Raw genomic sequence first — 24,241 nt, 5'->3', positions numbered from 1 at the left:
AATGTAGGAGAGCTGATAACACCCACTCCATCTTTGGCCCTCCATCTTGTTCATGTCTGCGCAATAACCTTACTCAGGGCTATGTGCTCCAAGCCCCTTGGAGGTTAATGTATACACTAACTGGGAAATGGAAAAGTTGCTCTGAGCTTCCCTCTGGCACAAGGATGGCACCACTTTGCGTGACTGGTAGAGATAACACAGTTTCTTCCCTCTGGCACAAAGATGGTGCCACTTTAGGAAAGAAAGTACCCTTGACTTCACCACATTGTCCTTCACTCTATAAAAGCTATGGATTAAGGTCTGAACTTTTCAGGGAAGAGAATAGCTGCATAGCACCTAGATCACTGTCAGCCGATCCACCCCCCGCCCCTCAGTAAGTTACCCTGAACAAACTGTGTAAACAGTGTGGAGCAGCTGCTTCACTCGTCTGTCTCAAAGTGCCTTCTCAGTTGGGGGGGGGGGGGGGAGGGGGGGAGGGGCGGTCCTTTTACTGTCCCTCCTCCACCTTCTAACACCTCCCCTACTATCAATTCCATTTCCCAAATAATGAGCAACATGTATATGAATACCCATACAGCTTCACAGGGCGCAGACCCACACAAGTATTCTCCAGGATTCTGAACTACTTGGGCAACCAGATGTTCACAAAGGGGATTGGGAAAGGAACAAGTATCAGAGTCACAAAGCAGTAGAAATACTCATGAGGGATCTTGCATTAGGTGTAGGGTTCACTGGCTATACTAATTATTTCCAGTATGATAAAAAAGGAAAAACAAGGTCTTAGACAATTATTTTGCAACATATGCAATGCCTGACATATTTCAAAAAGCCCCAAATTAATTGAAAGCATAAATGAATTCTCAAGGGAAAAAAATATTTTATTTTCTGGGAATGTATTCACTGCTTAGACAGATAGTTGTGGTTTATTAAGTTGGTGTGCATTTGGAAGCTGTCTCCCTTTCACAGATTTTACACACATGACATGTTAGCTTTTTTTTTTTTAATTTTGCTTCAGACCTATCTAATTCCCTTGATACTACAAATTTCACTGTGTGATGCTTAACTCTACCTTATGGGTGGCACTTAAATGTTACAATACTATTTGGTAACTCTTTAGGAGTACCTTGGCCAAAATCAGATCATTGTGCAGCCCCCAAAGGCTAGTATTGTATTTGTGGAAGAAAAGCCTACTGACTACTTCCCATAACTCAAAAGGAACATCTTACTTTTATGAACTAATGCTTGCTTTCAGGATTGTCCCTAACATCACCCAAGGCCCATTCTGACCTATCAGTTTGTGCTCTAGGAGAAACTGTGCCTAAGGAGAAAAAGTGAGCCCTAATATAAGAACTAAAATCATAACTGCTCAGGGAAATTCTTGATTGCTTTCTTTTTTTTTTTTAACTTTTTTTTTTCAATATATGAAATTTATTGTCAAATTGGTTTCCATACAACACCCAGTGCTCATCCCAAAAGGTGCCCTCCTCAATACCCATCACCCACCCTCCCCTCCCTCCCACTCCCCATCAACCCTCAGTTTGTTCTCAGTTTTTAAGAGTCTCTTATGCTTTGGCTCTCTCCCACTCTTTTTTTTTTTTTCCCTTCCCCTCCCCCATGGGTTTCTGTTAAGTTTCTCAGGATCCACATAAGAGTGAAAATATATGGTATCTGTCTTTCTCTGTATGGCTTATTTCACTTAGCATCACACTCTCCAGTTCCATCCACGTTGCTACAAAGGGCCATATTTCATTCTTTCTCATTGCCACGTAGTACTCCATTGTGTATATAAACCACAATTTATTTTTTTTAACATTTATTTATTTTTGAGACAGAGAGAGACAGAGCAAGAACGGGGGAGGGGAAGAGAGAGAGGGAGACACAGAATCGGAAGCAGGCTCCAGGCTCTGAGCCATTAGCCCAGAGCCCGATGCGGGGCTCGAACTCACGGACCACGGGATCATGACCTGAGCTGAAGTCGGACGCTCAAGCGACTGAGCCACCCAGGCGCCCCAACCACAATTTCTTTATTCATTCATCAGTTGATGGACATTTAGGCTCTTTCCACAATTTGGCTATTGTTGAGAGTGCTGCTATAAACATTGGGGTACAAGTGCCCCTATGCTTGATTGCTTTCTTCTATTCTCAACCGTCTTCATATCATGCTTTAAAAGAAGCTATGAAAATAAGAAGCCTAGATGCCATGGTTCAGAGATTTGCAGGAAAGTTAAACAATAGTACCAAGCGTATAGAATAAATTGGACAGAGTGGTTCAGAAGAGAGCCACCTGAAATATAATATTGGCCTCTGGAGAGGGACTTGTGCCATTCTAGAGTAAGAATTTTGTATTTACATGGCCACAGACCTCTCTTGAATCTTTGATAGCACTAAAAAAATCCAGGAAGCAAACAAAGAAAATAGGTAATGTGCATAATAACCCCACCCAGTTCTGTGGGCTCTTCATATTTGGTATGGGATCTAATCTTTTGGTTTAATCTGGGCATTCTGGACTTCTGGTTCAGAAGCAGACTACAAAGTCTGATCATAGTCCTTCTCTTAGTATTTGTGTCAAGGTATTCAGATATGTGGTCTTCAGGGTTTTAAGTGCTGCTGTGCATTCTGTCCCATCAAATGTTCTAACAAATGATCATCGAGCAAAAAGAGTAGGAAAACTTGATATTTACTGAGGTAGAAACAACAACTCCCTGATACTTGATATACAATTGTGACATCTCAAACACTGGTAAAGATCCAGATTGATCACACTCCCAGATATAAGTGATCTATCCTTTAGTTCAGGCTGAAGATACCTATGTAATCGTGTGCAACTATGAAACTAGTTATTACTAGTTAGTTATTACTATTAGTTATTACTGCTATTAAGCAGAATATTCATTGAACTGGCTGCCACCAGTTTAATGTGACTACCACATGTCCCACGACCAGATGTAGACTCCTGATTAACCTGAGGCTCCCTATTCCCTACAAAGAATACCTTGCTCTGGTCAAAACACCATCACAATATGAACCCATCTTAACATAAAAAGTATTCATTATACTTTTTTCAACCATAGAAAAATAAAAAGCATTGTAACTGATAAAGTCTAATACATTTCCAAAATATATCTTGTGGCAGGTGAATATAAAAATGGAAAACTGAATTTATTAACTTTTATTTAAGGCACTGCACATCAATGAGTTTAGAAAGAAAAATGTGAAATATTTGAATAAGAAGTTAGAAATTTATCATACCATTGCTATATATAATTCAAATGGCTTTTGAAAACACAACTATATAATTAATCCTTATGAATCAGGTATCTATGGAAATAACCACATTTCAGTTTAAAAATAGATAACATTTATTCACTTACCTGCCTGTTCACAAGGAGGATTATTTTCTCCAGACAATTTGGCTTTTTGACACATACACTAAAAGGCAATTTTCTTGTCTTTTTTAGAAACAGATACTTTCTTGACACTGCAAAATACGTCCAAATCTACCTGGCTTAAAGATCACTTTAAGATAAGAACTTACTCTTCTCAGCTAAAATAATTATTGGAGAATCGTTTCCAAAAATAAAAGAACACTCCACACAGGGTTAGTGAAATAACAAAACACATAGTCATTGAGAGCCAAAGATAAATCTGAACTTCATGCAATCCAGGGAAAGAAAGATGTTCTTCCAGAACTATGTAATACTAGAGAGTTTAATGAAATTTTAAGTGAATAATAAAGAATGAGTAAATGATGTTTGGGGCTGCTAAGACATTTCTACGGATTTTTTTTAAATCTTAGATTCATTCTGAAAGGCAACCTGAAGTCACGAGGCAATAGTTAGGAGCCCTGGTGTTGAAATTAGATGATAGTCCTTCCAACTCTGTGCCCCAGAAGTCTAGGCCACTGGGGCTGTATCATTGGGCTTTTTTGCCCTCTGGTTCCCAGTGGGATTCAGCCAATGGAAGGCACCAGCAGGATATCCAAGAGCAGAAGGAGAGTGAGGTTGGGTATCTATTCTCCAGCTCCCTTCCTGCGGAGTCTTTGAGCCTAACAACACCTCTCTCCCCAAATCCACAGATCCTTTCAGGCAATCCCCCTTCATATGGCTTTGGATCCATGAACTATTCCATGGCCCCATCCCCTCAGTCCTAGGAGTGGAAATGCTGACTCTATGTTGGTTGCTCTAAACCCTGCCAATACTCTTGTAAATAACCCTTTTAATAAACTCTCCTCCAGTTACCCAGTTTGAATGTATTTCTTGCCAGGACCTTGACTGATACTCAGAAAAGTTATCAAACACCTCTGTGCTTCAGTGTCTGCATCTGTATAACCAGTCTAGTAACAGAATCTACCTTATAGGATTGTTGCCAGTGCCCTGCTCACAGGACACACTCAATTACTGTTAACTGCAAGCACCGTTAGCTCCCATCTCTATCATTATTGAAATAGTGTTGGTTCTTTTTTCAAGACAAAAAAAATGCACTTTACATAATAATATTTTGCAGAATGCCTATGGTCCTAAAAGAAATGAGATTTTATAGTTATTGACACCTGTAGCCTTGCTACCTTGGTAGCTCCTTAATGATCCTCTTCTATCTCTTGCTTTAGCAGTGAATAAGCTAGCCTTAAGTCAAATGTAAGATATCAACAGAAATCAACATGAAATAAAACAAGGCTCAAGATTAAATAATCAATCTCTTAAAGGGACTTTGGGGAGAGGGAAGAGAGAAAACAGATTTTAGCAATGCCTAAATGTGTTCCCTGAGGGACACATGTCCACCCATTTGAAAGGCTTTATTGGCAGTGTGAAAGGTTCATCCATGAAAAATAATGATCATTAGCTTTTCCATGACAACTGTGGTTGCCCTACAATATCCATCATGCTCCTGGGGTTCATAGCTTTTTCACAATTCTGATCCCTCGATGCAAGACATTAGTGAGTATTGATGCAATTTTAATTGTTTCTCACATAAAGTCCATTCCACTTGTCACAAAGTCCACATACCCTAAAGATCATTATTGAACTTTTGGGAGTTCTGTATGTATGAAGCAATTCTGAACTTGCCCTGCAATTTTAACCAAGGTCACACCAGTGAAAGCCTTGGCAATTTGGTTTGATTAACAGGGTCAATCAGAGCAAGACCTCAGATCAAATAAGATTTTAAAAAGCAGCAGATCTGTACTAAAATGTCTGGGGAAAAAAATTCAAGATAGCATGAAGACATATCATAGAGTATATATTTCATATGAATAACCAAATAGCTTTTATTTGAATTATAATTCTCTTTACTAACTAGAGATCCTTAATTTCACAGGGCAAAATAAGCATTATTTTTAAAGCTTGCAATAGTTAAGCCCTAGGAACATTAAAGAGGGACTCTATTCCAATCATTCCCAACATTTAAAATAAGCTTAAGGGGCACTTGGCTGGCTCAGTTGGTAGGACATGCAATTCTTGATCTCACGGTTGTGAGTTCAAGCCCCACATTGGGCATGGGTCCTACTTTAAATGAATGAATGAATGAATGAATGAATGAACGAACAAACAAACGGGCTTAAAAGTATCACTAGTGGTCTCATATTCTAGCTCAGAGGAAACATATTTTCCGTACATTCTACATAGAGTATCTGTAGCCTCCCATTTAGAGTTTGGTCTTCAACATATTAGAGGCATACCTTTTAATATTGCCTATATATCTAAGTGTATAAATAAGTATGTGCATTTATTTATATATCCATACATACACACATGTATACATGTGTGTATTTCAGAAATCCTAAAATATGCATTTTTCACATGTTGACACCTCTGATATTGGTATGCATATTAAAATCTAATAATGTCACATTATTATAACATAATAATATGTTTTAGTGTATTTTTTTAAATTTTACCAGTGCATACATTAGCGATATTTATAAATCAACAGCATCTTAGACTGTATGTATATGTCTATTTGTATATCTTACCCCTACTGTCTCCCTTTGCTGTTGTTTTAGCACTTCTCTTTTGTATGTGCCTCCGGAGGTTATTTTAACCCAAGGAGTCACAGGTTCACGAATCTGGTAGATATACCTTAGTTACTAGGAAAAAACAAAGTCAATGATGAAACATGTTGTCAACACTCACCATACAAAAATCAAACTCTGAATTGTTGAGCTGACTATATTGTCACCAAACTTCAGGAGCAAAGTTCCAAGAGGGAAACACCACCAATGGGCTACACCATGTCCACAGCAGAAAATAATGACCCATGAAACTACTCAGGGTTATCAGGCTCAAACTTCATGGATACATTATCATCCTTGCAGATGATTATAATGACTTTTGGTGCATGAATGCACGGAACTAAATTTTACATAATGTTAAGATACACAGGCAGCATGTAGTTTCAAATCTATGCTATTAAAAGCACAAGTGCTAAAACTAATTTCATCTTTACTATGCATAACCACTAATAGATTCCATTGGTTCCAATCAGTCTCATTAATCTTACTTTCCATTTCCTAGATGTTAGCTCTTACAATTTGTCATTTTTCTGATTTTCTTTTCTCTTTTCTCTTAATTTAGGTCAAATTTGGACAACATTGAAGTTGAAATTACAGCTTTCAAAATCACGTCTTATCACCATTTCCTTGAATTTCCTTTTAGAGAATCTTTCACCTGGTAAGAAAACTTAATTCAAAATAGTCAAAAGAAATGTTCTGGGTGCCTACTCTGTATTAGAGACCCAGGATAGAAAGGTGAGCGTGACAGTCTTGTCTTTGCTTCTCAAAACGTGGTCCACTGCCTGGGAGCATCAGCATTATCTAGAAACTTGTTAGAAATGCAGAATCTCAGGTCCCGCCCCAGACCTACTGTCTTAGTTAGGGCTCTTCAGATAAACAGATACAATAGGAGATAAAGATAAAGGGGCTATGGATATAGATACACACACACACACACACACACACACACACACAGGAACTTATTTTAAGGAACTGGCTTACACAATTATGGACACTGACAAGTTCCAATACCTACAGCATGAGTTGGCAAGCTGGAGAGCCAATGGTTTAGTTCTAGTCCAAGGGTGGCAGTTTTGAGGTCCAAGAAGAGCTGATGTTTCAGTTCCAGTCTAAAGGCAGGAGGAGGCCAAGTTTAAAGGCAGTTAGGCAGGAAGAATTCTCTCTTGCTTAGGAAAGGGTCAGGCTTTTCATTCTATTTAGGCCTTCAACTGATTGGATGAGGCCCACCTGCATTAGGGAGGGCATTCTGTTACACACAGTCTACCGATTTAAATGTTAATCACACCCTCACAGACACACCCAGAAATAGTGCTTGACCACATATCCATGCATCCAATGGCCCAGTCAAGTTGACACATAAAATTAACTATCACACCTACTGTATTGGAATCTGCATTTTAACAAGAGCCCCTGGCAATTCATTGGCACTTTGAAGTTTGAGAAGCACTAGTCTAGTCAACGTGCACAAGGGTCTCACAGAAGCATGAACAAATAACTACAACACAGCATGGTTCTGGCTGCAACCAAAACAGTCCAAGATATTATGGTGGCTGGCATAAAAAACAGTGAACAACCCCCCTGAACAGACCTGGAAAGACTTCACAAAAGAGTGAAGTGCTAAAAACCCTTGACTAGGTGATAAATATGAGCAGGACCCACACATGGCTTCTGCAGCCAGACTAACAGGATTTGAAGCAACAACTCTGCCACTTACTAGTTGTGTGACCTGCAGTGAGCAATTTAACCTTGCTGTGCCTCAACTTTCCCATCTGTAAAATAGGGAAAATGATCATACCTACCTCACAGGGTCACTGTGATGATTAAATGAGCTAATATATGTGAAGTTAAAACAATGCCTGACACATAGTAAGCACTATAAAGTATAAAACTATCATCATCATGTTTTTAGATTTCTAATGCACAAGGTCACTAAGTGCTTGCAGTCATTTTATTCAGTGTTAGATTTATCTCTGTCCCATTAACAGTGGCATCATCCATTTATGTAAAAGCTTCCTGGATTCTCCTGATGTTAACATGAAAGAACTAAACACAAATGCAAAGGTTCTTGGGAGTCCTAGGCTAAACCACAACAATAAGTCCTGAAAATTATAAGAAATGACATTTATTGTGTGCCTACTACAAGCCAGAAAATACTCTAAGTGCTTAGCTGTACCATAGTAGTCCCCCCTGCTCCCTTACCTGCAATTTCAGTTACCCACAGTCTACCATGGTCTGAAAGCAGATGATCCTCCTTTTGACTTACCATCAGAAGGTCAATAGTAGCTTAATCCTATGTCACAGTATCTACATCATTCGCCTCACTTCATCTCATCACATAGTTATTTTATCATCTCACATCATCACAAGAAGAGGGGTAAGTACAGTGCAATAAGATATTTTGAGAGAAAGACAGGGAGAGAGACCATATTCACATAACTTTTATTACACTACATTGTTATAACTGTTCTCTTTTATTATTGGTTATTAGTGCTGATCTCTTATTGTGCCAAATTTATAAATTAAATTTGTACATATAGGAAAAAATATAGCATATATAGGACTTAGTACTCTCTGCAATTTCGGACATCTAGTAGGGATCTTAGGATGTATATATAAAAGAGGATTGCTGTAATTCATTGAATTCTCATAACCCTCTGAGGTAGGTAGTAGTATTATCCCTATTTTTCAGATTCAGAGACAGAGACACAGAAAGGTTAAGTAACTTGCCTAAATTCACAGAAATAGTAAGCAACAGAAGCAATATTTACATCCAAACATTCTGGCTCCATAGTCTACACACTTAACCACTATGCCATACTGTCTCTCAAAGGGTGGAAATTGGGGTAGAAGAAGTTAGGAAGATGATTTATAAATCTTTAGGGTGTCAATTTTTTAATCATATGTTTGTGTCCTCTTATAGGTATGATAAGTACAGGAAATGTAGACTGGTCTTCTCTTTCCACTATAAGTTCAGACAGACAATGGGTTTTGAAGATATGACAAACATAGAATAATAAGATCAGAGATTAGCCAAAGGAACCTATTTCCTATAAGATAATGCTGGTTGATGTAACAAATAGATCTATATATGTACAAAAATTCAAGCATAATAAAATTTTATTTCTACCCAGGTAAGAATACAAGGTGGATGTTCCTGAAACTCCTCCCAGTGGCTCATCCTTTGATACCACCATGCCCAGGTGTAGTCATCTGCATCAGCCAGCAGAGGAGGAAAGAAACATGGAGGGAGCATCCCTGCTTCTGAAACACTATGGCCAGGAAGTAACATACATCATTTCCATTCAGGTTCTATTAGTTAGAAATGGTTACATGGCCACACCTATATGCAAGAAGGGCTAGGAAACTTAGCCCCAGCTGGGTAGCTACTTAGCAGAGACAAGTACTTACTGTAGAAAGGGGAGCAAGAACTATGCCTCTAAGAACCCACCAAGGCTGACCACGTTCACTACTGTGGCAGGCACTCCTGCTCCACAGACTTCAGTCACACCTCTTCTGTTCCTGTCCTTTTCCAGCCTGGGTCTCAAGCCTTTGCATGTTCCATGAGCAGCCCAGCACCTTCCAAACAATCCTCTTCTGCTTAAGGTGGTGACAGCTAGTTTCTGCTCTTTGAGGACAAAGAAATTGAACAGAAAGACCCATTCTTATACCTAATGATGTTGAGGCTTAGAACAGTTCTATGAATTGGCCAAGGTTACCCAATCAGTTATTAACAGCAAAGAATGGAATCCTAGTCCAGTATTCTTTCCACTTTCCCAAGTCACTTTATAAGGATTCCCAGTCAGAGATTTATTTCTGAATTTCAAAGGCCGTTGAACTAATCTGGCGTGCTTCCTCAGAGGCAATGTTCTCACTTCTCCCTTTGCCCCTCATTGGTCGCTGCTCTCAGGGGAACCTGGACACTCCGAGTTGTAGAAACCAATAGCACCACATTTTAGGGCTTCCTTGATCATGGACATGATTCCTTAAAGCCCCCTTCTGTGCTAACCACAAAGTAGAATTTTGTCAGCCATTTTGATTTGGATTGAAAAGCCACAAAATCTAGAATGATCTGGAGGATACAGCTGAAGATTACTAGAACAATCTTTTCTTGACAAGCGTTCCGCCATGATTGAGAGTTGAAATAAAGAATTTGCATACTAGAAGTGTATAAGTAAATGCCACCAAGTGGTTCTTCCTGAGCAAGAATTTTTCCAACCTTACTTTTTCCTCTCAGAACAGATGAACCCCAAACTGTAGAATGGAAACCAAGCAGCAGGGTAACCACGAGAAATGCAGGTAATGAAGAGAGTCCCATGCAACAAAGCACCGTCTCATGGGATGAAAGAGGCCAGTCCCATTCAAAGGTCTAAGTCCTCCTCTCCCAGGAAGTCTTGTGCCAAATAGAAATGAACGCTTTTCAGTATTTTCTGTTTTATCAGTACAAGAAAGAATTAAAAGGTACTCTTAGATAATAAAGCAACAGAAAAGAAAAACACCAGTGTGCTCCCTCATATATCAGAAAGATTCATTTCTTCAAGCAAGCAAAGATTTTGCTTAAAATAAAGAAATCCTATATCCAGGAGGGTAAGACCTATTCTGGTAGGTTTCCAGGAATATTATCTTCTCTAAAGTAAGGCTTCTTACAAAGCTGGATGTGACTCCCAAGAAAACTATTTCTCTGCAGAATGGTTCACAAAATTATGAGTCAATTCTCTGAAAATCTGCTGCTACTGGCCTGTATAATTAATAGGTTATACTATGAAAAAAACACATCAGTCCTGACATCCAAGAGTAAATAATGTATCTCCCAAGGGGCTGTTCTTGCCTGAATTTATGCTCCTGGACTTGGAGACACTCCAGGAAAGTGGCACCTACCTAAATAGGGAATTTTTTTTAACAAAAATTTATTACCTCATAGTTTATGTTACAAGTCTAGGCAGAGCCTAACTGGGTTCTCATTAGGTCTTGGGGTGTCAGCTGGGCTTGTGGTTTTATCAGGAGCTTGGGGTCTTCTTCCAAGCTCATTCAGGTGGTGAGCAAAATTCACTTCCTTGAATTATAGGACTAAAGTCCCTGTTTTCTTGCTGGCTGCAGCCAGAGGTCGCTCTCAGCTCCTAAAGGAGCTGTCCCAAGTTCTAGCCATGTTGGTCTCACAGCACAGAGGCTTACTTCAAAGCCAGCAGGACAATCTCTGTTACTATAACTCTCTGCATCTTCTGAATAACTCTCACTGAGTAAGTCAGGACTATCCAGGATAATATCCCTCTGACTCACTCAAAATCAGCTGATTTGAGGTTACATCTGCAAAATTCTTTCATCTTTGTCATGTAATGTAACCTAATCATAGGAGTGAATTCCATCACATTCACAGACCTGTCCATACTCAAGGGAGAGGAGATTATAAAGAGTATATAAAGGGGGGTTGGGAATCTTGGGGGCCATCTTAGTATTCTGCCTACTACCTACACCATGTCCTTTCAGAATGAGTTTCTATTTTCTGCACTGGTTCAGGATTAAGGTGTGGAGTTGAAGGTGTATGAGTGAGTGCTATGTCTAAAGATCTTATGGGTCCATAGCTACAATAACCCCCTGGCTACTATCTGCCATTATTATCCAGCAGCTAGATAATTAAAATTTTTGTTGGTCCTTCTCTTTCTATAGCAATCCTTCTCTTTCCATAGACCTACTAGAACTTTCACCTCCATTAAAACTCAACAATCAACTTCTATAGAAAATTTTCCCTGTTGAAAGTCAACTCTGCCCTCTTACTCTCCTCAGTTTATTGTATGCAGTCCTCCACACTAGCCACCTCTGTGATATTGGACAAGTCACTTTGCCTCTCTGGGTCTTAGTTTCCTCATTTGTAAAGTTATAAGGAGGTAATTCTAGGTGACATTGAAGCTGTTTCCCAGGTCTATTCAATAAGTCGAGGTAAATCCAAATATCTAGACTTATATCATCTAAACAAAGTAGAACCACGTGAAAAGTCACTAAATTGAATGTTTGTTCAAAGCCATTGTTCTGGAACATCATCAAAGCTCAGAACTGAGACAATCTAGAGGAACACCACATGACAGAACACCACAACCATCCCCCTGGTGATGGCAGTCGCTGAACTCTCCACCTCAAACATCTCCATTCATTATTCTCATTATTCTCCAGTCATTATTCTCCATTCAAACATCTCATCAGTGTTCCTCCTCATCTCAACCCTTATACCTTGTCACAGGCATGCATAACAGTCACCACGTGGATTGTACTTTAGGTTTTTTCCAGTACTAAATTATCTGTTAGTCCTGGCTCCCACATTTCCCTTAGCCCCTCTGACACTTAGTTCTTCCATCTATAACGGAGCTATCCTCCTCAGGAGTTAGAGTGGAAAGCAAATAAGAACATGGATTTAATAGTACATTATGCAAATTAACACATTTGTCAGTATTGAGGAGTGCCTGGGTGGCTCAGTTGGTTAAGCATCCTACTTCAGCTCAGGTCATGATCTCACCATTTGTGAGTTTGAGCCCCGTGTCAGGCTCTGCACTAACAGCACTGAGCCTGCTTCAGATTCTCTGTCTCCCTCTCTCTCTCTCTCTCTCTCTCTCTCTCTCTCTCTCTCTCTCTCTGCCCCTCCCCCACTCGTGCTCACTACCTCTCAAATAAACATTTTTTAAAAAGTGATAAATTTTTAAAAAGACATCAGTATTGTTATCAATAACAATTTTAAAACAACCAGAGATCTGTTGCTTCTCCTAGATCACAAGTGAATTACCTTGGATAAATGCAACATAAAATTCACCAAGAGACAAGTGCCTTTTTTTTTTTTTTTTTTTTTTTTGTATAACAAAGCTCCAAGAGACTCACAGATGTGTACCTCCATCTTCAGGAAACCTGGACCAAAATGTTTCCTTTCAAATTTCTTGGGACCTTGAGAGACTGGACTGGACATGACTAAATGCACACACATACCTAAATATATATATATTTAGGTGTGTGTGTGTGTGTGTGTGTGTGTGTGTATATATATATATATAATACTTCAATAAAAAGTACTAAGAATTCAGGTCCTCATGAAGTTTACATTCTAGCATAGCCAAGGATATACTACTTACAGAAGTAGACGCTGACCAGAGAAATGAGCAAATACATCATTCTTGGCATGTATTTTTAGGGCCCTGGGACACTGCATGGGGACGATCTTACTACTGATAAGAACCTGGGTCCTGGCTATACCGCTGCCTTCTCATAGTCAGGCTTACAACACCACTCCACTAGATCTTAACACCCTCGCACTTATATTTAAGGCAAGTATTCTTGACCCTGAGTCTCCAGACCCCTAAGAAACCCTTGGATAGAATTCAGATGTCTGTGAACTTAGATGGAGAAAATTATACATTGATCTGTATTACTAAACTCTACTCAACTGAAATTTAGCACGTTCCTCAACTATGAATGTAGACAACCAAGTATGGTAGTATTAGAAGAACCTAAGATTTTAGCATCAATAAAAACATCACAGATATTTCCATATTCATTTCAGCAGTTGCAATTGTCTTGAAATACCATTTACATTTATCATTATTTAGAAAGCTTGGCAATTGTTAGATCTGCCACCAGATATTTTTAGTCTCATGTGTTAATAAATCAGCATATATATTATTGTATCACAATTTATTTTTAGTATTTTGATAGCTGTATTTCAATATAATTGGTTTCCTTTGTCATCCTATGTGTTCTGTGTTTTGTATTTAGAAACATTATTTTGAAAAAGGGCCTGTTAGCTTTCCAGACTGCCAGAGGGGTTCACAGAACAAACGGAATGTTCATATGCCGGCTTGTTTTGATTTACTCCCTACTGCAACCTCCCCTACATTCCTGCCCACAGATCCTGTACTCTCCACAGCTTCTCTGCCTTGCTCTGTGCCCCAGAAATGTGCCCTCTATGGACTCCGACTTCCAGGCTTCCTTCTGCCTCTTTCATCTTGGAGGATAGACGACTTTCCCCTACCCCCTCCCTGCCTCACTAGGCTTCAAGTAGAGGCTGCGTTTCTCTGCAGCCACAGCTCCCATGGGTCAGCCCTGTTGTGCAGTACCATCTAGCTCAAGGCCCCACTAGCTTTATTCCTGAGCCTTGTCCCTTCCTGCTGTCACTCGTTCTTCAGTATTTTACCCCTTGCTGGTTCTTTAACTCACCCACCCTACTGGAAATAGTTCCTTCATTAAACTCTTCTCAGCTAAAAGCCTTTTGAGGACTTCCATGTTCTGCAAGCCTAATTCCACTCACAGACACTGGGCTTGCCTGATTTAAGAACTAAACCAGCAAAGATATGAGCACATTCTCTTTGGGGGGCAGAGAAAGATAGAGAAAAAGAGAAAGTGTGTGTGTGTGTGTGTGTGTGTGTGTGTGTGTGTGTGTGTGTGTGTGTCTGTGCGCACATGCACACTGCGGACTTGTGCTGGGAGTGGGGGAAGATATCTGAGCCAATGCCCAAGCACCCCGAACAATAGCTCTTTCTCCAGCTTCCCAGTGCCTGGAAAACTCACTGCACAGTCTAAGATGGGTAACTGGGCAAGCGGTGCTGAGAAAAGGTCATGCCTGAACTGAATGTGTGAATAACCAGCAGAAGTTAGTCAAGAGTAAAGGGGGGGGGGGGGGGGGCAAGATTCTTAACAGAGGGAGCAGCATTTTCTGAAGCACAAATGGAGGAGAGTGGCTGCCAGAGGTTCTCCTGCAACTTTCATGTGTTAGCATCACCAGGAACAAGCCCAAGCAGCAGAAAGAAAGGAAGGAGGCCTTTCTGAAGGCAGAAGATGAGAGAGGGGCTGCTTGAATGAGATCACTGCCAGAAAGAAGCATAGTCCCACACTCCTTGCACCTGCTAGGAGCTTGAGCTCTGAGGCATCTGATTTCCCAAGGCCTGACAGGAAAAAAAAGAAACTAGATCAAGTTCTGCTTGCATAGAAGATCATTTCTCCTAAGATATTTCCAGGCACTTGCCCTCCCCTCTAATTCCCCAGGACCATGCTGGCTGACAGCCCTCTGATATGGAAGGATGAACGGAGGAGACCAGCCAGGCAGGAAAGGAAGAAAGCAAGGAAGCCTTCCAGGAGCACACTTCCATATATCAGTGTGTGCTCAAGATAAATAATCCCAGCCAGCCCAGGCAGCTATCACACCAAAGGGCATGTTGCAGGTAGCAAGATAAATCACCATTGTCAAGGATGTCTTTGTTTGTTCCCGACAGCCTCTTACTGTATCTCCCTCTCCTGACAAAGCAGCCCCAAGAACAGGTTTCTAACACGCACTGCCCTCTGGAAATGCTAGCGCTTTTAGGGAGAGAAAAATGAGCTTGGGCTCCTAGTCCAGAAACCAATATACAATTGGCTGTGGGCACTACTCACTAAATACAGGTTAGAAGCAAAATCTATTGGAAACAATAGCTACGTGCTGTTTTCACCAAGTCATTTCTGTCAATCCAGCCTAGCAAATCTGAATTACCAGCACCCTGTCAACTGTCTCATATCATGAATCTTATCGATACTGGCCTTTCACAGAATTCTTCTGGACCCCATTATAGGCATTATATTCACTAGCAAACATAGGACACCAGAAGAGCTCCATGTGGGAAAGTTTATAAGAGAAATCTGCCATCAGTTTTTTTAATGTAAACATAGACATTGTTTTAATATCTTACTAGAAATACACAAATGTGTTCTTTGGGGTAATCATTACAACTATGTCTGCTAAATCTTTGCATCAAAGTTTTGTCTAGGTAATTTGGAGAAGGACACCTCATACTATCTCTGCACCAGACTCTGCTCATTACCATTCCAGACACCTTAAAATTATTTGGGTAGTGGCTGTCAGGGGCTGGAGGAGGGAGCAAGAGGGAGATGCTGTTCAATGGGCATGAAGTGTCAGTTACACAAGATGAACAAGTTCTAGGGATGTGCTGCACAACACTGTACCTGTGGTTAACAATACTGCACCATACATTTAAAGATTTAAGAAGGCAGATCTCATGCTAAGTGTTCTTACCACAATACAGTTTTTTACAAATGTATTTGGAGATTCTGATTGTGTCTGGAGCAATGAAAAACAAAAGTAACAGTCAGACTTCATAAATAAGCAGATTTGGGCACACAGGAGGAAGCTTTGGCAGTGATCACCTTCTAGAAATGAACAGAGCCTAATACCCAAAACGCTGAACTAGAATTCCCCCCACTTATTCTCTCTCTCTCTCTCTCTCTCTGTCTTTCCCCCTCCCAGCCCCCCATGCCTCCTCTTCACATACAATAGCAAAGGTCAGAAAGGTTAAGAACTTTTTAAATGCAACAGAAATGTAGATTCCTGTATTATCGCAAAGTTGTCTGTGTTGATACAGAAAGCCTCCTTCCCCTTGTATAAAGATAGCCTCTAGGTGCCTGTCCTGTCTTGAAAGACCATGTGTCTGATCAACTTTTTTTGCTCATCAGCAAGAGTTAGCATGGTGATGGGGTTAGGTAAATGAGCCCTGATGGGAAATACTACTGAGTGATGAAAAAGGATGAAACTTTGCCATTTTCAACAACATGGATAGAACTGGAGGGTATTGTGCTAAGCGAAATAAGTCAGTCAGAGAAAGACAGATATCATATGATTTCACTCATAAGTGGACTTTGAGAAACCTCACAGATAACCATTGGGGAAGGGAAGGAAAAATAAGATACAGAGAAGGAGGCAAACCATAAGAGACTCTTAAACACAGAAAACAGAGGTTTGATGAAGCTGGGGGGTTCAGGGGGTAGGGACAACAGGAGATGGGCATTGAGGAGGGCAGTCATTGGGATGAGCAATGGCTGTTGTATGTAAGAGATGAATCATGGGAATCTACTCCTGAAGCCAAGATTACACTGTATTTAGCTAACTTGACAATAAATAGAGGGAAGAAGAGAGAGAGAGAGAGAGAGAGAGAGAGAGAGAGAGAGAGAGAGAAGAAAGAAAGAAAGAAAGAAAGAAAGAAAGAAAGAAAGAAAGAAAGAAGGAAGGAAGGAAGGAAGGAAGGGGAAGGAAGGAAGGAAGGAAGGAAGGAAAGAAAGAAAGAAAGAAAGAAAGAAAGAAAGAAAGAAAGAAAGAAAGAAAGAAAGAAAGAAAGAAAGAAAGAAAAAGAAAATGGGCTGCTTGGGTTTGGATCCTGGCTCTATCTACCACTTACCATATGACCTTGGGTAAGTTATTAAACTTCTTTGTGCCTCAGTTTCCCATGTGTAAGATGGGAACAATACTTTTGTTACAAAGATGAGTTTATAAAGCATACAGAATAGTGTTAACAAGTGCCAGCACAGGGGTGCCTGGGTGGCTCAGTAGGTTGAGCGTCCGACGTCGGCTAAGGTCATGATCTCGCTGTTTGTGAGTTCAAGCCCCGCGTCGGGCTCTGTGCTAACAGCTCAGAGCCTGGAGCCTGTTTCAGATTCTGTGTCTCCTTCTCTCTCTGCCCATCCCCCACTTGTGCTCTATCTCTCTCTGTCTCTCAAAAACAAATAAATACATGTAAAAAAAAATTTTTTTAAGTGCCAACACATAGTTAATGCTAGTACATATTTGTTGAATAAGCAAAAAATGGATCAAGCTATCTGTTTCCCCATGTCCGCTGCTATTCTTGTGCTGCCAATCTCTCTTATTCTGAAGTGTCTCTCTGTGCCTGGATGTGCCCATCCTTGCCCCCTTCTGTCCACTCTCATGATGAGGGCTCTGGAGAAAACTGCACTGCTGGATTCAGATCCACAAAAACATATTTCTTACTTCATGCCTAATGTCTACTTGCCCTTCATCTCTTCTTATGTATCTCTTCCTCCCAGAGTCATCTCTGAGGAATTAAGTCTGCCTCTTACATGCTCCCATAGCATAGTGCTTTTCCTCCACTCATTCATTCATTCATTCATTCATTCAACAGAAAATTATCATGTAAGGCAGCATGTTGATATTGGGAGCTTACCTTCTAGAGAGGAATACATAGGAGGCCTTAATAACTTTTTTTATGTTTAAGAGAGGGTGGGGACAGGGGTAGAGAGAGGGAGACAGAGAATCCCAGGCAGGCTCTGCACTGTCAGCGCAGAGCCCAATGCAGGGCTCGAACTCACAACCATGAGATCATGACCTAAGCCGAAATCAAGAGTCTCAATGGACTGAGCCACCCAAGAACCCCAATAACTTTTTGATAAACAGGTGAATATATGAATGACTCACTTATAGATCTGACCCTTATCATTTTTTCTCCATGAGAACCGACTAGAAATGTCCAGATTACTAAATAGTTGTCTGATTTCAGCCTATGGCAAGGGGATATGAGGGATTAAGCCCATCCCTCTCATGGAGCCCCCTTCAGGCTGCTGCATTTCCGTAGCCAGTGTAATCACGCAGCATGCAGCCTAGTGCACACAAGCTTTGACTGTTGCTGGACCTCTTTGGGGCTCTGCAGTATTCAAGTAGATCATAGGAGACCCCAAGGCAACAATTAGAGCAGATGAAGCAGTGCCCTGGCAAAGGGGAAAAGGCAAGAATGAAACTGAATCCAGGCCAAAAATCAAACAAAACCAAGCTTTCATTTTGTAAAGAAACATTATATAATTCACTCTTTTACAACCAATTGGCCAACTTGGCAAATTTTCATTCACTGATTGAAACACACATATAAGCACTATGATGCTCTGAGTCTCTCTCACAGATGGTAGGTATGGCCACCACTTCTGAATTTATCTTCCTCTTTATATGACCATGTTCAAGGTTCTCAGCATAAATCCCGAAGATTACTCAATGTAGCCATCATTCAATTCTTTAATGAGATATAGGAGGTAGAACACTGAATTTGTGGATTTGGGAAACTGGAGGACAGGAAATTTTAAATGCAAAAAAAACAAAAAAACAAAAAAAACCCCTTTTTTAAGCATTAAAAGTCTTTGTAAAGCAAGAAAGTGAAAGCCAGCCCTGAAGACTCCAAGCAAAGGAATTTGGGTTGCCACAATGCCAAACTAGAATTCAGGGAAAGCATGGTAATCAGCAGAGATGGGCAAAAGCAGGTCAGGGGAGAGCAACACCATGCGATTATAGAGAAAGCATTACGTTTTAAGCAAAAAAACCTGGATTTCAGTCTGATTTGCCTTTTATTAGCTGAATGACTTTGAAAATCACTTATTTTCTCTGAGCCTTAGTTTCCACATACAACAAATGGGAATGATATTAGTTTCTGCCCCAGCAGTGCATGGGCCTCACACCAGGATCAAGTCAGTGATGAGTAGGTAAACTCCCAGCAGATGGTCTGATGTACAGAAATGTTCAATAAATGTTTCATTTATATATTTTGATATATACCAGCCAAAAGATCTTACCATTGCTTTTTAAAACAACGATGATAATGATAGCTAACACTTTTTGAGCCTTTGTAACAGACATGTAAGGAACTATGCTAAATGCTTGGCATACACTCATTTATTCCTCACATTATTCCTTTTTCTTTTAAGTTTATTTATTTACTTTGAAAGAGAGAGAGAGCATGAGTGGGGAGTGGGGCAGAGAGAGAGGAGAAAGAGAGAATCCCAAGCAGACTCCACACTATCAGCATGAGCTCTATGCAGGGCTCGATCTCATGGACCATGAGATTATGACCTGAGCTGAAATCAAGAATCAGATGCTTAACTGACTGAGCCACCCAAGTGCCCCTCCTTTTTTTAATTTTAAATAAGCTCTATGCCAGCATGGGGCTTGGACTCATAACCCAAGATCAAGAGTTGCATTCTCTAGTGACTGAGCCAACCAGGCAACCCCCTCACACTATGCATGATGTGATCTATCATTACAGTGGGGCAACAGCCATTGTGAGACTAGGCCACAGCCATAATTACAGCAAGTAAGTGATGGAACCATATTTGTGTATTTATTTACTCATTTCATTTAAAAAGCAAAGTGGAAAATTTGATCAGGAAGAAAAAGATATGGATGATATGCAAATTAACCAGAGGACATATATCCATTATACCTCTCATCACATTTCCTACCAAAATGAGAAACATGCCCCTCTCAGGGCCACCCCTCCACTCCTGTTACCTAAGCCTTCTCCTACTGCTGGAGAGTCCTGACTTTCAGATGCCAGCCTTCCCAATGCTTGGGGATCCTGCCGGGGGCCCTGAAAAAGGTGCCCAGCCTTTACCTTTCAAATCATAAACAGATTTCTTGGAGCACCTGGGTAACTCAGTTAAGTGGCTGCCTTCAGCTCAGGTCGTGATCTTACAGTTCGTGAGTTCAAGCACTGTGTAAGGCTCTCTGCTGTCAGTGCAGAGCTGACTCTGGATGCTCTGTCTCCCTCTCTCTCTGCCCTTCCACCGCTCATGTGCTTGCTCTCTCTCAAAAAACAAACATTAAAAAAGAATATTTTTAAATCATAAAGAGATTTCTCAAAAACAGTATATTCTTATTAAAAGGAAGCTGTGCCTGTGACTCAGGTTGACAAATTTTTGTATGCTCTCTAAACCTCAGTTTCCTCAACTGTAGATACTAATGATTACAACAATAGCTGTCATTTAGCATTCCTATGATGCGTCAGGCATTATTTAGGTACCTTATCTACATTTTTTCATTAAAACTTCACCAGAACTGTGCAAGCTAAGTAGTGTTATCCCCATTTTAGAGATGAACAAACAGGCTTTGAGGATTTAAGTAACTTACTTAGGGAAACACAGTAAGACTGGAATTCGTAGGTATGATATTATCATGGGGAAGATGCTGTCTGCTGTGCCTGCCATCTAAGACCCAGGTGAGGCTAAAATGAGATTGTGTTCATGAATATCTTATTTAAAGGCAAAGTACCACATCACTTCTTATATGTGCATCCCTTTCTTTTAGAAGTGAGTGGTAATGAGCACAATATTTCAGTGCTACAATTAATTAGGTGAATCAACCCAAATCAAAGGGCACCTGGGTGACTCAGTGGGTTAAGCGTCTGACTTCAGCTCAGGTCATGATCTCACAGTCAGTGAGTTCGAGCCCCATGTCAGGCTCTGTGCTGACAGCTCAGAGTCTGGAGCCTGCTTCGGATTCTGTGTCTCCCTCTTTCTCTGTCCCTCCCCTACTCATGCTCGCTCTCTCTTTCTCTCAAAAATAAATAAACATTAAAAAAGATTTTTTTTTAATCAGCCCAAATTGAATGCATGGATCTGGATGAAGTCAAAGCCTCAGATTTTCAGATTACCATACTGGGTTCTGTTTCTGTGCCATTACTGAAACAGCTCTCCACCTTCAGCACAATTTCCCTCTGTGCTCAATTTTTCTGGGGGTTTGTAATAGAACTCCCAGAAGGATAAGGAAGTCCGGGGCCATGGCTACCCAGAAAAAAGATGGTAGTTTCCTAGCAGAGCTCTTACGAAGGGGAGGGGGACGGCACTGTAGCACAAGATCTAACCCTGCACTGACACTCCCATATACACTTACATGTAGATATGCTGATGTTGCTTTTCTTTTTTACTTATTTTTTTTAACTCTCTCCCTCCTAACTAGAATATAAGTTCAATAAGGACAGAGATTCCTTAGCCTGTCTTTAGCAGAGTGTTGAGTGAAGAGACAGGCCATGAAATGTAGCCTGAGTAGATGAAGCAGTGGAGACCAGAGTGGCAGAAAGCCCAGAGCAATGCCATCTCAGTGAGATAAAAGATCTCAACATAGTGATATCTGCAGCAATGCAAAGAGAGTGGGTAAGAGTGAAAGGCACGGTATCTGGACCTCACAGACCAGTCCTTGCTGAAGCCTGTGCCAAGGGTCAAGCCATGGAAGTAGGTTGCATGTCTCAAAATCCAAGAATGTTTTCACTGCTGTGCAGAGCACTGTGTAAAACACCTTACTGAGAAAAGAAGTGCACATTAAAAATGGATACAATACGGGGCAACCTGGGTGGCTCAGTCAGTTGAGTGTCTGACTTCAGCTCAGGTCATGATCTTGCGGTTCATGAGTTTGAGCCCCGCATCGGGCTCTGTGCTGACAGCTCAGAGCCTGGAGCCTGCTTCAAATTCTGTGTCTCCTTCTCTCTCCATCCCTCCCCAACTCGTGCTCTGATTCTCTCTCTCTCGATCTCTTAAAAAAATAAACATCAAAAAAAATTTTTAATAAAAAAATGGATACAATACAAAGATGATTTCCACTGAAACATGGTCTGTAGAAGACTTAGAACTTAGTGGATGTGAATTTGGACACAGTGTAAAGACAGCCCTTGAGGTCAGGCTTTTTCACCTGTGATTCTGTGAATAATCAGTGAACCATGGCACACTGACATTAAGGACCAACCAGCCTCAGAAATAATGACACAAACCTCTCCTCCATGACCCAGAGTCATAACATTTTTCCAAGCTCTTAGATGTTGGCAAGAGCCATCAGCATAAGAGGTCCACCAGGAGTCCCCTCACTTGGACTGTTCAGTCTAACCTTTCCACACACTGGACCAAGAACACCTTCCATTCTCCTCTTCAAAAGTCCAACCATGTAATCTTCCCTCCCAGCACCCTGAGTGAGAAACACACAGAGATGAGGAAATAAATCAGAAAATGAAGAGAGAGCTTCATCAAGGTCAAGAACATGGCTAAACCCTACAGGGTGTCCTATATGTGACAGAACACAAAAAGAAATGGAAATTAACTTTGGCATATCACACTTGCCATGCAGTACAAAGCACTGCTCTGTAAGCCTTCCGGCTCTGTCTGGAAAGAGAACTTTATTAAACATGTCTTTGTTGCTATCCAGGGCACCTGCCACAAAGATACTACAAAATACAGATTATTCCCAGGTTCATAAAAGCTCTGGGACAGGAACAATTAAAGCTATCTATGCCTCTGGGGACATCCCATTTTACATCAACAAATGTTATGTCATCTGTAACCATGCCAATTTCCATTTAAGAACTTCCAATTATTCATATTGCTGGGGGGTGAATTCTGGTTTTCTTGCTGATGGTTCCATTACCTCTTCTCCAACCCCCTCCCCAAAAAAGACAGATTGTTCGCTTTTTGTGAGAGGGATAAAAAAGCCATACACAAACCGCAAGGTCAATTTCCATTTCTGCAAAGCTGGGTGTTATTTTCCATGGTTCCAAATGGCCTCTTCAAAACCACATGAAATGAACCTATTTCTTTTTCACACACTCACTGTTTCCTTGCAGGTTGCAGAAAAGCATTTTCAGTCAGTCACCAATTGTTCTATGTGGATGCAAAGTTTTCCTTATTGTACTACCACCAGAGCATCTCAGGCTTGTACAGGGAGAAGGAAGAAAGAAATAGTGGGGAGTGAGGGGAGGGAACTGGTCTGCTCATGTCATAGGTGGCCACTGCCATGGAGCGGTCTGCACTTGACTGGAACCCAAAGATTACAGAGAGGCAGCTCTGTCGGTTTGAGAATCAGGCAGATTACAACACTTGCTTCCCAGCCTCCTGATGGCAATGCACATAAATTAACATCTCATTCCCCCGAAGTCCCTGCAGTGGCTGGAAGTGATTGATCTAACATTTGGCCTCCCTAGGAGGGATGTGCTAATTCTTTCTTCCAGCACTCTCCACTTCCTTATGAGCTCAGCTTTTCATCTCCAGACAAATAACTGGGCTTGAGAGCTGTGACCATCAAGCCTCAGGCAACCTGCTGTGGTGGCTCCTCCACCTTCTGTCTTGTGCAGCACCATTTACCAGGCAAGGCTGGTGGTCCCATACTGGTGGACTCAACAGCATCAGCCAGTCCTGGACTCACAGCCAGTCCACTTCCAAATTGCAAGCTTTCCTCACCCTTGAAGGGCTCTGTTAATATTTTTCTATGTAAAATTGCCCATGTCTGAGCAAAAGTGTATTTGGTTGGCAGGAATGACCAAATTTAAACAAATTCATTTGGCTCGCTACCCTTAAAATAATTCTTAGCATTTGGTTTGTTTCTTTTCCTAACATCATCCTTTAACCAGCCAGAGTTTCCAAGAGTTTTTCCTATTATCAGCCATCTGATTTTCTGGCTTGTCTGAGTGTGAGCCCACAACAGTGCCAGGTGGAGAAGGGAATAGGGCTACCAAGAGGACAGAAACGGGGAGGGCTGGTCTAAGAGCCCGCCAGCGAGGGCCCCTTTTCCTACTTTGCACAAGGACTTCTCTTACACCAGTAGCAGCCTAAGTAGAACCACCATACAACTGCTGTCACATCTATGCCATATCCTCTGAAGGTTCTGGGAGAGGGCTCTGTAGTTTGTGCCTT

At 41.0% G+C, this 24,241-nt stretch overlaps 1 protein-coding gene across 4 annotated transcripts in view; it reads right to left on the bottom strand.

Moving 5' to 3' along the window:
• The window catches only part of RASGEF1B (RasGEF domain family member 1B), a 580,386-nt gene that overhangs the window by 489,179 nt on the left and 66,966 nt on the right, over positions 1-24,241 (bottom strand). Inside the window, exon 1 of one of the 4 annotated variants that reach the window (XM_058722116.1) lies at positions 7,023-7,096. The exons of the other annotated variants lie outside the window; for them this stretch is intronic. The gene's annotated coding sequence lies outside the window, so the exon portion shown is untranslated. Of the gene's footprint in view, positions 1-7,022; positions 7,097-24,241 lie in introns of those variants that run through there. 4 annotated transcript variants of the gene reach the window in all.

This window comes from Neofelis nebulosa, chromosome 3, assembly GCF_028018385.1.
Source record: "Neofelis nebulosa isolate mNeoNeb1 chromosome 3, mNeoNeb1.pri, whole genome shotgun sequence".
Classification (NCBI taxonomy): domain Eukaryota; kingdom Metazoa; phylum Chordata; class Mammalia; order Carnivora; family Felidae; genus Neofelis; species Neofelis nebulosa.
This window is presented reverse-complemented; position numbering and strand designations above follow the sequence as displayed.